The 13,090-nt window shown below is 47.5% G+C and overlaps 1 long non-coding RNA gene across 1 annotated transcript in view; it reads right to left on the bottom strand.

Moving 5' to 3' along the window:
- The window catches only part of LOC144164789 (uncharacterized), a 28,383-nt gene extending 22,339 nt beyond the window's left edge, over positions 1 to 6,044 (bottom strand). The window contains exon 1 of the long non-coding RNA XR_013321249.1: positions 5,907 to 6,044. This is a non-coding gene — a long non-coding RNA (uncharacterized LOC144164789). The remainder of the gene's footprint in view (positions 1 to 5,906) is intronic.
- Between the last annotated feature and the right edge of the window lie 7,046 nt (positions 6,045 to 13,090).

Here is a 13,090-nt window from a genome sequence, read left to right as displayed (position 1 = left end):
ATGTTGTCTCTGTGGTAGAATCGGTAGTCTCCGTCAGCTTTGGTGACGGAAAGGTTGTTGACATTGGTGGTTGGTTGGTTGGTTGCCTCCCACCATGGCACATGCACCGGCTGAGAGCAATGTACACGCCCTCCTCTTCGCAGCTTTGTCTTCTTGTTCTTCTTCTTCTTCGGTGGTTGCCCTACGGGAAGATGACGACGGTGGTTGAACGCGAACCTATCTCGTGATGGATTCTTTGGTTGGCCAATCCCTAGGGGCATCCTGCCGCAATCAGCATCAGAGGCGCTGCGGACGGGGCTGGTTGAGCTGCAAGGCGCGTGGCGCTTCCCGCCACAGCTTTCCCACGGGAAATTCAGGATTCCCCTCTAAAGTTTTCAGTTCGTCGTTTCCGTTGACGTTCAGCTTCGCGTGCCTTCATTGTATCAGTAGCTTCTTGACGTAGTTTGAATGAGTCAAGGATATAAGGCGCGTTCGTAGCACTTGCTCCTGTACCGGATTTGTAGCGTAGTGGGAAGAGCACCGCGTACCAGAGAGTCGTGGGATCGAAATCGGGGGCCGCTAACTATTTCTTTTTTTATAGTGTAGTATCGCGGAGCTGTGGGTGTAAGGAGGAGAGTTGCGCATGCGCAGTGAGCGTGTGGACGGCGCCGCCATCAACGACGCAGGAGAAGGCGAGCCTAAGAAATGCTCTGCATTTAAAACGCGATTGATGGCATCAGACTGGCAGATGGCGATTACGATCTGTTGGAGGAGATATTTCCTCCAACCGGCTCGGGAGGAAAGATCTCGTAAATGAGGACCTCGACAACATGCTCGCCGTGGAACCGGTAGAGAGTTCGGCCGACGCTGAGAAATCGCGGGCCCTCCACCCCACAAACACGTTTATTATAAACACGTTGAAGGGCCTCGGTACTTCCCTGGACCGGTACTCTGACATGCTCCAGAGCATTGGGATTCCTGGGATTCCGGGGATTCCTGTATCTGGTATTCCTGGGATTCCTGTATCGATCTGGGATTCCTGTATCGGCAAAAGCTGATTGTTGAAGAACCGAGGCGAGGACCGCGGGACGTCGGTGAATCTTTAATGGTGGATGGAACTCGATCTGTAATGATGATGATAGCACTATCAGCAGGCAGCTGCTAATGGCCACCTCTATGGGGGAAGCTGTTTCCAATTCCTCGTCTGAGCATAGAGCGGTAGCAGTTGTCTCCTCTTTTTCTTTTATTGCATCCAGTCCTCGTTTAAAGGAAGCAGCTGGCTGAGTGACCTGTGGCTCTTCACGATCATTAAAAAGTATCCCCAAATCACTCTCCCTGTTGAGGGAGTCATTACTCTGCACTGTGGAGTCGTTGTTGGAGATACCTGGATGTTTTTCCGGTGCTGTTGCTACAGTGTCGTCGTCGGAATGGTTTTCCAACTCGGGAAACAATCTGTTCCTTCTAAATCTGGTTTACAGGATGGAATCTTCGAATTCTAATGCGATTAGATATTCCTCGGTTAAATGATCCAAATCAGCAAGTTCTTGAATATCGCTGTCAAGCTTCTTTAGAATGGCATGCGTTTTGAGTAGGCTTTTCTTCAAAAAAATGAGCTTACAGATTGATGGTGTCTCGGCGCTCATCTCAGTTTTGATGTCGTCAATCATAGTGGTTACGTTCTTTCGGATTAGGCTTCGTCTGTGGCAAAGGGCTTCCAGGTCCATTCTAGACTTCGTTAATGGCTACGTTGTCGTTAGGAAAGATCGTGGTCGGTGGAAGGTCGAAGCCGTTGTCGTTGACTTTCAGTGTCCGCGAGGCGTCCGCGAGGAATCTTTAAAAGTTGTTGAGGGCGTGGTATCCGGTACACGTTTGGTGCGTCCTCAATTCCTTGGGTTTTCTTCGCAGTCGCTTGCGGTCGATGGTCAGGAGCCGTAGTTCCCTCGCAGCCGTGTCACTCACGTCATCGTTGATGGCGGTCCGCACACTCCGTTTTTCAACTGTGTAGATCTTCTCATCCTGGTCACGGCACCATTTTGTTGAAGAACCGAGGCGAGGACCGCGGGACGTGGGTGAATCTTTAATGGCGGATGGAACTCGATCTGTAATGATGACGATAGCACTATCAGCAGGCAGCTGCTAATGGCCACCTCTTCTTCCTTTCTGATTTTTCCAACTCTGATAGAGCCGCAGCAGGACGCATCGGAGATCTCGGTATTCCCTTGCTCCAGGTCCCAAGAAATGAAAGCGACCCTCGACATCCTTCGCGTCCATTTGGAGGTCAGAGAGAAGAGTTGGTCGGATCATCCTCTGCCGTCCCCTCAATGCACCCAGTAGTCGCCTCCGCATGTCAATCCTCGAACGGTGATGACTCTCGACGCCCTTCGGGGCTCCCTAGGTGTTACCTTTGCAACCCTCGGGACCACGTCCTCGCCCATGCACCGCAATAATATCGCCCGAGGAGAAGCGAAAGCGACAGCAGGAAACAGATGCTGTTTAAGACGTGGCAAGTGCAACCACTGCGCAAGATACAGCAGATCAGGCAACAGTCTGGTCTCTGGCCTCTGTTCACGTCGACACCACACGACTCTGTGCAACGTCCAGCTTCCTGAGGAAGGGCTTGAGCCGACTAGTGGACAGTTCGACCTGAATTGCAGCAAAATGGCGCCCAGAACGGTGCCCTCCGAGCGGCCAGCAGCGGTGCAGGTTCCATGCCGCTGCTGCTGAACACAGGTCGCGCATAGGGCCTCGGCAGGACCCGCCAGCTGCTCGTTCGCTTTTTCCGGGTACTGCTAGTCAGCGAATGTTCGTACGACGAGGCGTGTCCCGCGCACTTGTTTGTCCAGTCAAGGGCGTCGAACGTTCTAACGAGTGCTACGTCCGGAAGCACTCAGCCGTGAACCCCTCTTTTTTGCAGCAATCTCCGTCACACTGAATTGATTGATTGTAGGGTTTAACGCGCCGACGCAACGCAGGCGATGAGGCGCGCTGTAGTGGAGGGCTCCGGATTAATTTTGACCACCTGGGGATCTTTAACGTGCGCCGAAATCTCGTACACACGGGCATTTTTGCTTTTCGCCTCCATCAGAAAAGCGGCCACCGCGGCCGGGAATCGAACCCACGACCTCGTGCTCAGCAGCGCAATCCGTCACACTGAAGAGTCAGGACAATCCCACATCGCAGTGCCACATCTACAACGTTACAAGCCCGCCCGTCAGCGAAGAAATCGTTCATGCAATGTCTACTAACGGTCAGGTTGCTGCTGATGTCCTGCTGGCACCCACGTTTCGAGAAAGTTAAGTCGGAGTGTTGATCGGGTCCGTCTTGTAGCGGAAGGTGGCAAATGGCAAGTTACATTCGGTGTACCCGAAGGACCCGTATTATGCCGTATGCTGTTTTCTTTATGCAAAGAACTTATGTGAGAGCACTAAATACTTTCGACATATCGCAATTAGGAAGCACAGTCAATTTTGACTCGAAACTGATACGCCTGCTTCTCGGATTTTTTGTGGTTTAGAACCACGTTTATAGCGGCAGAACAAAATAACCCGAATTACCGGACTACCATACGTGTGTAACCGTAATGATAACGAATTTTATGCAGCATGAATGGATAAATAAAGTGCAGCGAGTGTTTCTTTGGCTAATGGGATTGTTTATTTATATTGCCCCGAAGTCAAAGATGGCGCAGGCGTCTTCAAGAAAAAACAAGTTTATTGGAGCGAACTTGTGCTCCCCTAACAACTCAAACAATACACAGGCGGCAAAGCAGCCGTCAACAAAGTGACTTGAGTAGGCCAGCGTCGTCGAGTCGAATACCCCGGCGTCTCATCTGCAGGCTTTTTATCTTTCGACGCGCGTGGTTCTCGAACCGTCGATTCACATCTACAATATTGAAGATCCCACAAGATTATTCTAGGCTGTTCACTTTAGTTCGGCACGCACTCCCTATGGAACCCGCGCTTCCCTTGGCACAGAGATAACACAGACCGGCGCAGCCGGGCAGTAAAAACAAAACATAAATAAACAAACCCAATGCACGGTTTGCGGCATTACCGGCCCTCTAAGAGTGCATCAACCCGATGCTAAAATGACAGTCTGAACAAACAACAATAGCAACAAAAAGTTTATCATCTTGTGCAGTAAGCTTTGAGGCGAACCACGTGGACGACTTCGGGTCGCGTGCGTCGTCGTGATGTCCTAATTATATAGCTTGCGAAGTTTACGTTAAAAGTGGTGTCAGTATAATTCTAACGAGGCAATCTTTTGAATGAACCAAACTTGTGTTTTCTCTTCATGGCTCATTTAGCAGGCATGAAGCACAGAGCTCATAATTCGTTTAAGAAAACCCCAAAGCAAGCATCGAAACGGTAATATGGATGATTAGGTGACTGTAAACAATGAATGGTGCCCCCCAACATGTGTTCCTGGTTAAGCTAATGTTGTATAGCTCACTGGCCGAGGTTGAGCAGTTTTGCGTAGCTCCTAGAGAGCCGTGCTGCGTTTGCGCGAGGAGCAGTGACGTCTCACGACGCACAGCTGGCGCGCCGGAGCTGCCGCCACCGCAGCGCGCGCCTCACCGGTCTGCGCATTCCAGAGGAGCGACATCATAGCCGCGACGTCATAGTACCGCCGCTGAGGCACGCAAGTCAGCAACGGCGGCCATTTTGGCGTCAATCAGTGTGGCGAGATTGCCGCATGTACGGCCTCGACGTTAACTTCAACCGGGTCGTTTGTTAACAACACTAGCGAAGACGCAGCAACAGGGCATCTTTGAACACACTTGTGTTGCTGAAATGATCTGACGTAAGCAATCTGTGAGTCGGATACGGAATGACGTCAGTCGCGCGTAGCGGCAGATCAGGGAGGATAAATAAGGGTACCAGTGTTGACCGACCAAAACGCATACACAACAAAATGGTGGCGCCCCTGAACCGTTGCTGGGTAAACAAGTGTCACGTAATATGAACTGACCAAAGATCGTGGCGGCGGCACGGAACAACACGACAAAATAGTGCCGACACTCTCTACCCTTATGTAGTGACACTGGCATAGCGCAAGTGACAAGCCCGCCGCGACCACGCGAAGCATTTCATACCCTCCTCCGTCACCGTTTGCAGTGGTTTACAACAGCATTGCTGGACATGCATTTTCGCAGGGTGGGATGGCGACCAATGTTTTTCTTTGCGCGCCCTTCGACAGATGTATTTTGGGCGCCAATGTGAATAGACAGTTTGATGGCTAAAAAACCAAAACAAAAACAGGGCGCAGAAACGGAAGACAAGAAAGCGACAAACACGGACGGCTTGTTCTTTTGCCGTGATTATGAACCAACTAGCCCGTCTTCACACTCTGGTACAGTCAGTTTAAATCTTTCTTTTTTGCTTACAATTCTCGTTATTTTTCCTCGTTTTTATATTTTAATGTGTCATATGGCGCACATTTCCCCCCCGCTGCGCCCCCTTAACTGGGGTCAGGCGTGTTGTAAACAAACAAGCAAGAAAACAAAGAAATAAATATTGTAACGAGGTTAAGTAAGCGTTCTATGACTTTTGTAGCGAACCCGCGGTCACGCAATGGCGAAGGCGTTGTTCTGTTCAGTACAGGCCCAATGGGGGACGTTAAGATTCCCAAGTGGTTTAAATTAATCAGTAGCCCACCAGTGCGCAGCGCTCTATGCCTAGGTGTAGTTGTGGGCAAATGTCTAATGAGATCGAAAACGTGGATTAGTTCCTCACAACTTAACCACAGTTTTCAAACGCAGATCCTGTCATTCCGTGTCCCGGAGAGAATGGTACCTCGGAGCGCAATTTTCCCGAATCGCTGTTTGTGATGTCTTTGTAAACCCCTCGACGAGTGAACTCATTCATTGACTGTTTCGTACACGTAAAAGCAGGGCTTCGGAGAGACAGGTTTATGAAGACACTCACAATCCAGGAGAAGGAGTCGGCCGTAGCGGTCGACACCCACACGCTTTCTTTCCAGGCGACGAGGCAGTCCGAGCTGGAAGTGTTCTCCTGCCGCTGCTGCCAGCCTTGTTCATTGGCCAGTTTTCTGCAGATCTGCATATAGCGCAGGTCCGCGCAAACACGAAGGTTTAAGGCTGCCAACCCTTCGTAGCTATTCCTGTTGAAAACTTTCGGGGTTGTACTACCTGGGAGATTTCGAAATGCCACGGGACGTAAGTTACGCATGCATTCAGATACTGGGCTTAGGTTCGAGTATGGGAAATAATTCTGCTCGAAAGTGGGAAAAGCCGCTGGAACCGCATATAGCTATCTTAATTTAGTACCCGCTGGCATAAAGCGACTTTTATGCCAGGCGCTGTTTGACTCGCATCTAAACTACTGCGCCAAAGTGGTTACAGCTGTACAAGAATACGCACACCTCTATAAGCCTCCTTGGACGATAAAATTATCGCGGTCACAGCAGCTACTAAAACATACCCTTCCCAATGCACTCAATTAGTTTCTCTAAAGGGACTCCCATTATGGCTGCAAAATATGACCGCATATTGAATATGTTGACGTGAAAGTCGTTCTTCCCAATGTTTTGGTTGTATTTGCCTCTGTATAAACATATTTTCAATGTACATCTTAATTAAGCGTTCAGCCTGTCATTCATCACCCTCGTCATTTATTAAGCCCTTAAGGACACCAGGGGGGTATTTCATAAGGGGGGGGGGGGCACGGTCATCGTAGTACATATGTGGCACAAGAAAAATACGGTTCGATACAAGGTTCATTAGAAACTTTATACAACAGTTTTAATTTGAGGATTTAACAAAAAACTGCACAATAATAAACTAGAAAAGGCAGCAGGGGCAACTCGGGGGATTATATAAAATTAAAGGCTAAGGTGAGATAACCATAATTTTTTGAATTTGGCCGGATTGCGTTCACAGACAACAGAGTATGGCAGCTTGTTCTATTCTTCGATGGCACGTGGTAGGAATGACATATTGAATGCTTTAGATGAACCATGCAATCATTGGATGCTCATGGAATCGAACAGACGGCGTGAGTAACGGGATGGTAAGAGCAGGAGGTAAGTGCGCAGATGGCGAAAGTTATAGTACAGTTTGCGGAAGAGGGATATCTGTCCAATTTCACGTCTAATTGTCAGGAAGGGGAGTGAGAGAGACGCTTTTATGTCGGTTACGTTGAGATGCTAATCATATTTAGAAGTGATGAAGTGGGCTGCGTGGTTCTGAACTGATTCGATGGCATTGTTCAGTAGGCATAGGTACGACTGCTGAGGGTTCCAAATAGCACATGCGTATTCTATCTTTGCTCGGATGAGGATCTCGTATGCCATTTTGCGTATGGTTGGGGGCGATAATGAAAGGTTTATTTTAATGTAACCAAGCGCTTGAGATGCTTCCGCAACGAGTTATAGTATGTGTTCGGACCAGGTTAGGTTTGTGGTTAACAGAATTTCCAGGTATCTGTATGATTGTACTAGTGAAACGCAAGTTGACATTAAAGTGTATGTGTAATTAAGTTTGGAAGGTTTAGGTGTTACGTGCATGAATTTACATTTGGATAAGTTGAGTGTCATGACTCATGAGCCATAGAGGGCACCAGTTTTCAATCATTCTTAATCTTTTTGTAGTAGAATTTTCTCTTGATTGTTACTTATTCGGCGATAAATAACGCTACCGTCGGCGAAGAGGCGGATAGTTGAAGAAATGCCAGATGAAATGTCATTGATATAGATTAAAAATAGTAGCGGACCGAGAACAGAGCCCTGTGGGACATCAGACAACACTTGAGCAGGGGATGAAGGATGGCCAGCAATGACCGTGAATTGGCTGGTTAGTTGGTTAGTTAGAAAAGCTTCAATCCAGGAAAGCCTTAGTGGATCAAGACGAAGGCATGAAAGTTTGGATAGTAGTCTTTGGTGAGGAACGCGGTCGAAAGCTTTCGAAAAATCTAAAAAGATGACATCAGTTTGTGAGGAGGAGTCTAAGTTCAGATGAAGGTCCGTAGTAAATTCGAAGAGCTAGGTTTCGCATGACAGCCCGGGCCGGAAGCCATGTTGTTTATGGTAGAAGAAGTGGTTCACTTCAGAATGGCACGCGATGTGAGAGTATATATAATATGTTCCAGTAATTTACAAGCTATACCAGTTAGGGAGATGGGACGGTAATTAGAGGGATCGGAGCGATTGCCTGCCTTAAATATCGGTGTTACTTTACTTATATTGCAATCAGACGGAAGGATGCCATTAGAAAGGGATTGGTTAAAGATAATAAACAATATGCGACTCGAGGCAGCGATTGTGCCTTTGAGTACCTTTTGCGGAGATGTTATTAGGACCTGGTGCACCAGAAAGTTTAAGGTTGTTGATTTGTTTGGCAATAGCATCCACCGAGATTGTGATAGGAGGCATTTGGGTTAATTCAGGCACAGAAGGGGTAGGAACAAATGATAGGGGCCCATGAGTAAATACAGAAGAATATACGAGTTCATAGTATTCGAACGCTCTTCCAGAGGTACAGGTCGGCAGCCATGAAAGAAATATTATGGGTCAGATTAAGTCCAGGTTTTAATAGATTCCAAAAATTTTTAGGGTTAGATCAAAGTATGTTTGCAAGATCGGTTTTCCAGTTAAGGGTCGCGGAAAACGTCCCGAGCACTGGCAGACGCTGGTTGCTTGGACCGGTGAGCTCCGCTTTTGCTCGATCAAGAACTTTGGGAACGGCAGGAAAAGTTGAAGGGACAACTGTCTCTTCGGCGCCAGAGTCTATTTTGAATTTGGTGGGTGTGGCATTCACGCGCACATCAGCGTACCTTGCACAGCGCGTGCCGACTGCGTGGAGTTCCACTGAGCCTAGCTTCGCTTTTCCTTTCTTTGCTCGGCAGACATCGGCGAAGTGACACTGTCTCTTGCAGCAGTTGATGATGATGATAGTTGGGTTTTATTGCGCAAGGCCGACTATGGGCAAAGAGCGCCAAAGAAGTTACTGAATTATGATGAGACCGTGCATACTAAAACACGTACATACTAAAACGAGTGACTAAAAATAAATGTGAGGCAAAACAAAAGACAATGGAGATGGCTGGTGTATAGGGCCAGGGTGATTACACATGATATGACCAGAGCTGCAGAAAGTTTACCTCAGCTAAAAACTTAAAAACACGTTGACTAGAAAACATTGGTTCGTCGGCTAAAAAGTATGATGGGTGCAAAGGAATGTGTCGTCTGTATAATTCAGGGAAATGTTTGTGTCGTGTTGTGTCAAGTGCTCTGCATGTGATTAGTATGTGGACTACGGATAGGCCCTTTCCGCACCTGCTACACGTGGGTCCCGAAGTTCCAGTGAGCAGGTGGGAGTGCGTAACATGTGTGTGGCCTATCCGCAGCCTAGCCAGGGCGACTTCAGTGTATCTGTTGTGTGAGTCAGTTATGTAGCGTCCCAGTTGTGGTTTTATTACGTGTAGTTTGTTGTCTGTTTGTTGACTCCAGTGTAATTGCCATGTGTTACGAAGCTGTCGTCTGATGTGTGTCTTTAGGTCGGTGTAAGGTACTGTTGTAACGTCAACTGTAGTCATGAGAGCAGCATCACCAGCCATTTGGTCGGCGGCCTCATTGCCAGGGATTCCACAATGCCCTGGTACCCAGCATATAATTATTTCAAGATTTGAGGCATATGCAGACATTAGTACCTTGAAGAGAGCATTTATGACATAGTTTTTAGATGACCTTCCTAATGACAGTGTCTGTACAACGCTTTGAGAGTCTGTGTACACAATGGACTTGGGAATTTTATGTTTGATGATGTGGTTTGAAACGAGTAAAATGCCATAAGCTTCTGCCGTGTAAATACTGTTATGAAAATTCATTGTTTTGCTTACTCTAAAATTTGGTCCGTGCGCTGCACAAGATACCGTAGAACCAGTTTTCGACGCGTCACTATAGAATTCTGCGCACCCGTACTTGTCCTGCAGGAACAGGAAGTGCTGCAGAATTGCACTTCTGGGTAGCCTATTTTTTTCTACTAATGTAAATGATAGGTCGCATGATATAGGACGTAGATGCCATGGTGGAATTAAATTATGGATGGGTGTCTTGTGCGTGTCTGAAAGAGGGACCGTAAGTGCAGAAGCCTCCTCCCTAACTCTGAGAGAGAAAGGTAAGGAAACGGATGGCCTGTTTAAAAAGAGTTGCAAGTTTGATGTATTGTTCATGATGGGATTAAAAGGATGGTTGGTAAGGGATACAATCTTAGATGCATATAGCAGGTCAACATACTCCCGCTGATGCCCTAGACACCACTTGTCGCACTCGACATAAAGGCTTTCCACAGGGCTAGTGCGGAAAGCGCCGCATGAGAGGCGAAGGCCAAGATGCAGCACTGGGTCGAGCATTCTCAGTGCGGTCTTTGTCGCCGACCCATACACGACACTGCCGTAGTCGAGCCGAGACCCCACCAACGCTGTGTACAGGCGCAGCAGGAGTTGTTTGTCGGCCCCATAAGATTGATGTGAGAGAACCTTAAGAATATTCATTGTTTTTAGGCATTTACATTTGAGCTGTTTGATATGAGGGATGAATGTAAGTTTTTCATCGAATAAAATGCCTAAAAACTTGTGCTCCTTGTTCACAGGAATTGGCACATTCGCAAGAGTGATGTCTGGGTCCGGGTGGACCCCACGCTTCCTGGAGAATACAACACAAGAGCTCTTTCCGGGATTAATTTTAAAACCATTCTTTTCTGCCCAGCCGGCAAGCTTCTTGACGCCGAGCTGGACTTGACGTTCGCAGATGGACATGTTACATGATTTAAAGGATATCTGGACGTCGTCTACATACATGGAATAAGAGATTGTGGGTGGCAATGCCTTTCCAAGAGAGTTCATCTTAACTATGAAGAGCGTGCAGCTCAACACTCCACCTTGCGGCACGCCATTTTCTTGCACATGTACCTTTGACAGTGCAGAACCAACTCTGACGCGAAAGGTTCTCTCCGACAAATAACTAGCAAGAGTGTTAAACATATTACCAGAAACACCGAATGACTTGAGGTCAGTAAGGATTCCATAACGCCAAGCGGTATCATAAGCCTTTTCGAGGTCGAAAAACACAGTTACGCGGTACTGTTTATGCACGAAGGCATCCTTAATATACGATTCAAGAGCTACAAGTTGATCATTCGTGGATCGCCCCGCCCTGAAGCCTGCCTGGCAGCTCTCGAGAAGGCCGTTGTACTCCAAAAAGTACACGAGCCTCCGGTTTATCATCTTCTCGAGAAGCTTGCACAGGCAGCTGGTCAGGGCAATGGGTCGATAGCTAGCGGGAGAAGAAGGGTCCTTCCCTTCTTTCAAGAATGCTACAACTATGGCATCCCTCCAAGACTTTGGAATGTGCCCCGAAAGCCATATCTTGTTGAACAGGTGAAGAAGTGTAACAAGAGTGTCTGTGTGTAAGTTCTGTATCATTGTATATGTAATGTTGTCTGGGCCTGGAGCTGAGGGTGTACACGTGCTCAGAGCACCCCTCAGCTCATGAAGCGTGAACTCGGAGTTATAAGAGGTGGCTGACCTGTCATTGTCATGTAAAGGCTTCTTTTCGGCCACGAGTTTGTGCTTCATGAAGGTGTTTGTGTAGTGTGTTGAACTGGAAACGTGTTGGAAGTGTTGTGCGAGTGTGTCAGCCTGGTCTTCAAGTGTGTCCCCTGTTGTGCTGACCAGAGGCAGGCTGTGTGTTTGTTGTCCTTTGAGTTTCCGTATTCTCGTCCATTTTGACCATTTTGACCGTATTCTCGTCCAGAGTTGACGAGGGACCGCAACGAGCTAGTACGAAAGAAGCCGATAAATGAGCAAACAGTAAGACGTAAAGTAGAAGAATTCAGGATCGCGCTGCAGAACCGATATTCCGCCCTTAACGAGGAAGCCGAGCTTACGACACAGGAAGCCAGCGACAACCTTGCACGCATTCTCACGGAGTGTGCAGTAGAAGTCGGGGGCACTATGGCTAGACAGGATACTGGTAAACTTCCACAGGAGACGAAAGATCTAATCAGGAAACGGCAAACCATGAGAATCTCTACCGCAGCTGACAGAATAGAACTAGCAGAGCTCTCGAAGTTAATCAATAAGCGCAAGACAGCTGACATACGGAAGTATAATATGGAGAGGATCGAATACGCTGTAAAGAACGGAGGTAGCCTGAAAGCAGTAAAGAGACGTCTTGGCGTGGGGAAAAATCAAATGTATGCACTTAAGGATAAGCAAGGCAATGTCATCACAAATAGGGATAAAATAGTCACAGTGGCCGAGGAGTTCTATAGGGCCGGGACATACAGGATAATGCCGAACGAGACAGTAGTTCAGAGGAGACAGACATCCCACCAGTAACGACCGAAGAAGTAAGGAAGGCTTTGAAAGAAATGAAAGGGGGCAAAGCACCTGGTGAGGATCAGATAACAGCAGACCTCTTGAAGGATGGCGGAGAAATTGTACTTGAAAAACTGGCAAACCTGTATACGCAATGCCTAATGACCGCAATGGTACCGGAATCTTGGAAGAACGCGAACATCATCCTAATCCATAAGAAAGGCGACATTAAGGACTTGAAAAACTACAGGCCGATCAGCTTACTGTCAGTCGTCTACAAGGTATTTACCAAGGTAATCGCTAACCGAATCTCTGCAACCTTAGATTTCAGTCAACCTAAAGAACAAGCAGGTTTCCGTAAAGGTTATTCAACAATGGACCATATTCACACGATCAACCAGGTGATAGAGAAGTGCGCTGAGTATACTCAACCCCTATATATAGCCTTCATAGATTATGAGAAAGCATTTGACTCGGTCGAAACCCTAGCAGTCATTCAGGCATTACGGAACCAGGGGGTATATGAGCATTATGTAAGAATACTAGAGGATATCTATAATGGGTCTACAGCTACTATCATCCTCCATAAGGAGAGCAGTAAAATACCTATAACGAAGGGTGTCAGACAAGGAGACACAATCTCTCCAATGTTATTCACAGCATGCTTACAAGAAGTATTCAGAACGTTGGATTGGGAACAGGTTGGAGTAAGGGTTAATGGAGAATACCTCAGTAACCTCAGATTTGCTGATGACGTTGCCTTGCTAAGTAAC

Source organism: Haemaphysalis longicornis, unplaced genomic scaffold, assembly GCF_048455015.1.
Source record: "Haemaphysalis longicornis isolate Haplotype H1 unplaced genomic scaffold, Haemaphysalis longicornis Haplotype H1 scaffold_14, whole genome shotgun sequence".
NCBI classification, from domain to species: Eukaryota; Metazoa; Arthropoda; class Arachnida; order Ixodida; family Ixodidae; genus Haemaphysalis; species Haemaphysalis longicornis.
Note: the sequence above shows the minus strand (reverse complement) of the source record. Positions and strands in the feature narration are given on the sequence as shown.